The sequence below is a fragment of the Megalops cyprinoides genome, chromosome 23 (assembly GCF_013368585.1).
Source record: "Megalops cyprinoides isolate fMegCyp1 chromosome 23, fMegCyp1.pri, whole genome shotgun sequence".
In the NCBI taxonomy this organism is placed as follows: Eukaryota; Metazoa; Chordata; class Actinopteri; order Elopiformes; family Megalopidae; genus Megalops; species Megalops cyprinoides.
The window spans coordinates 24,846,881-24,850,949 of record NC_050605.1 but is presented as its reverse complement, the minus strand read 5'-3'; positions in this window follow the sequence as shown (position 1 = coordinate 24,850,949).

Sequence of the window (4,069 nt, the reverse complement as noted above, 5' to 3'; positions counted from 1 at the left end):
TAGAAATATTAGTTGCTGTTTCTTCCTGACTCTCCACTTGTATTGACTGCCTCAAAAATAATTAAGAAGCAGTACCACACTGTTACAGTATAAACTGACCTTTACATATAAACTCCTTCTCAAAATGAACTGAGTGAAAATGCACCTGGAGACACACGGTGGCAAGTTTAAAACAGTGAATACTGACATGCTCTCTACCTGGTGTGTTGTGCCTGTCTTTCACCACTAGATGGCAATGTTCTGCCACATGCAGCACAGCAGTGAAATAACATCCATTTTATTACAAGTGCTTGTTCAGAGTTGAAGAAATATGGATACATATGCATACAGCCTCTCTACGTATGTGTGTATGTAGATAAAGAATCAATATCCATCCAATAAAAATATACACATAAATAAATGCATGCACACTACAAACATATATTATGTCACAAATCCATGTATGTACCTTGATATTTTGCGCCCGCTGGGTGCACCCACAGCTGCACCAGTGAGTGACTGCATGTATGAAGTGTCTGTGGATCACTTTGTGGTGCTCGGTTTGCTCCTCGTGTGACCAGCGCATGCTGCCTCTGCTCTCCTTTCCTTTATCAATGTGCTGAGGAACCCTGGAGTCTCCACAGAGCGGTGTGTCCTGGCTGAGGGGTGTGGCCCTGCTGAGGGGTGTGTCCTGGCTAATGGGACATGTCCTGATTGAGGGGCGTGGCTTTGGTGAGGGGTGTGTCCTGGTTGAGTGGCGTGACCCAGCTCAGGTTGGATGCTCTGCTCCACAAGACATTCACACCAATATTTCATAACATATCTTTCTCGCAACCGTGTATTGTAGAAGTGGACACAGTGAACTCTGCTTAAACATGTGCGTATTGTTTGAGGGAGAGAACGTTGTTCACCACTTACTGCTTCCAAAGTTTATGGCCAAACCAACTAGAAGCATGAGAGTGAAGTGCACATTCTGGCTGTGAGTGTTCCTGGAGTCAGCAGGAGACAGGAGGAGGAGACAGGCACGCGTGTTAACCTGCAGCTGTGTCTGACTGCGGACCTCTGTGGCGGGACTCATACAGCCTCAGATGGCAGCGATTAAATTCCATTCCGAATCGACCTGTAAAACACAGCAAGACTCACTGAAGTAGTCTGGGTCTCTATGGCCAAGCACAGATGCCGTTTCTCAAAGGGCCCCTGCCAGCCTCCAGCAGTTCAGATTACTGGTTCTTTAATCACAAACGTAAACCTGTCAAAACTCTTCTCTTAATATCAAGACAAAATTAATTAATTCGATCAGCACATTCTAGTGGATTGTTAAATGACAAAAATTAGCTTATTTTTATACTGGCATTTAAAGTACCATTTAAAGTACCATTCAAAGTCTAGCAACAGTGGCCAACACTTCAAATGCAATACAGACAAACTGTTTCCCAGCACTTTACTGTCGCATACAATAAGCCCCGGGGGAAGTGAAGCCCCTCATGGAGGTGTTTTAAAGGTAAGCTGAGCCTTGTGAGCTTGTTGTAGTTTAAAGTTTCAAGAGGAGATGATAAAAACCAGTTCTGCTGAAGTACTTCTCCATTCTCTGCCTGTTTCTCTCTATCTCTGCAAAGTGTATTCATTTTACTTGATTGCTTTGTCTAGACTAAGTTTCCTGCCTTTGTATTGGAGAACCGACACGAGGCTGAGGCCAGACAGAAGAAAGCAAAGGGATTAGTGGCCGACAATCACTCAGTGTTGCTGGAAGCAGGTCGATGCCCAATGCAAAAAGCACCCTGTGTGTATCAGCCAGAGTGACTTCTAAATTTAGTGGGTTCTTGGTAAGGCTGCAACAGCTGTGTGTCTGCACGTGTGTGTGTGTAAGACTGTCACATTTGAATGATGTCCAGACCCTGGTCATGCTGACTGTAGGGTTGCTAGTTGTCCTTGTAAATGCGATTTATTTGGCTCTTGTAGAGAAGTTTCTTCAGGATATTTTGGCTTCAGCTACTGATGAGATACAGTCCTGCATGGATGAATGCTTATATTTTTGTTTAAAAAACTGTGGCTGCTCAGTTGTTAAGTTGAATTCTTAGTCAAGTTTTGCACAAAGAAAAACACACAAATTTTTGTTTGTGTAAAACCTGTCTCGATCATCACAACAGTCACTCAGTCACACACACATACACAGATGAAACACACTTTTTAAAACCACCTCCATGCCCTCTGTCAAGCACAGTGAAATTTGTCTTCTAATTTGCATGTTTTAATTAATCTGTGCTGTTATAGTTTTTATTCCTTTCTGCTGGGACACACACCAAAAGCACCAAAGTGTCAGCATTTGAGAAAGCTCCAGTCCAATTGGTTCAGACCAGTGAGTCATTATGATGCTCTAATGGTTACACCTGCGTTCTGCGTTCAGTGAATTCCCGCTGACTGACCGTGAGCTGTGATCTCTCCCCAGGGCGGAGCGGTGTGCGGGGTGCGTCTGAAACCAGCACCGCAGCCGTGTTTGGGGAAGACCCCTGGGCTTTAGCCTGCTGAATAAATCTGAGATGGCCCAGGCTCAGGTGTACGGTGAAGGTTAGGGATACACACACTCCTTATGCAGGTACACTTTGTATTTTTGGTTTTCTTCATTTCCAGGTGTATATAAACAGGTGACCTGGTGACCGGAGGGAAGAAAGAAAAAGTACAATTAAATGGTGGCAACACTGAACTTGACTATGTTGTTGACTATGGTTTTAATGCAGTCTGGATGGGGAGACATGTATGCAACAGTTTGTCTTACAATGATTATCTGTCGTTTGCAAACACTTTTTAGTGGGGGACAATATTTGTACCGTGGTTTGTGGCTCACCTCGTCCAAAGCACTCGTTTTCTGTGCTGTTTGGTACCCATCGGACTGTTAAGACAGTATTTTGGGAGTCACCTGTTCGCTGTCGGTTCCGTATAAGCGTGGTCTGGCCTATGGCCGCTGTGCCATCGTTTAAAAATAAATAAATGAACAACCCGCCGCTGCGGCTGCGGCGACCTGGGCCGTGATGAGATCCCCGGGCTACTTCTGCTTCCTCGGATCGGGAGGTCTGCCTCCTGCCACTCTCTGGGTCTGTTTGTTTGGCTTTACTGGCCCTCACACAAAGAACAATTAGGTTGCGCTAGCGATTCCTTTCACAGTCATTTTCATCAGTTCATTTCGAGTCAGAGAAGGCTTGTCTAACAGTACCGAGTTCTAACAATTACAGATAATCTTCACCGCAGCTCGGTGGGACACTAGTCGCCCTAATGGGCAGAAAACCACCTCAAACGCGTAGGTACATTTTCCATGGAACTCATCTGCACGCACAGAGATTATTCATACGTAACTACGTTCAGCCACAGTGAAGTGCAGGAAGATCGTGGATAAAGTGCACATGTCATAAACTAACGAATCAGTTTGCGGTCGGCTGTAAGGCGGGGTGTCGCCGCAGAATGTTCTGCGGCCTCTTTGCCGCGGAGGTACTGAACGCCACCGTTCAGTGGCCACGTCTTGTGATAGAATTTACTTTCAGGCGCTCCAAGACCTGGGAACGCATTTAAGGCAAAAAGAATAATGATCACCTTAATCTTTTTAACATCTGATATTTACTATCAGATCTACATATGCGGAGGCCCCAATAAGCATCATAACCCCTCATGAGTGATTTTTCTATAAAAAAAAATCAATGTTAATCGTTCTCAATAAATAGATTTAGATGGTGCTATAATATTTTTCGCGGTACTTCCGTAACAGGCTGTAGCAGGTCTAAAACTTAGTACGAATGTTTTATTAATGTAGCTACTATTTTTAATCAAGATATGGTTATTTGATTAATTTGACTATATAAAACTAAACCGTTCCGGCGTTTAAATGTGTTTGGAAGATTTAAAACAGAAATTCACATAATGGATGAGTCATATGGCTATACAGAACAGAGAACGCCGCATACATCAATGTATATTTTATCATTATTAATATGAATTGTTGTTGTATTTCTTCTGGAGGGGGCTTGAGTCTGGCACACTCAGTGTTAAACCTCTCCGCAGTCCTCCCTGCCTCGCTCTCCTGCTCCCTGCTTCGTGTCATTCC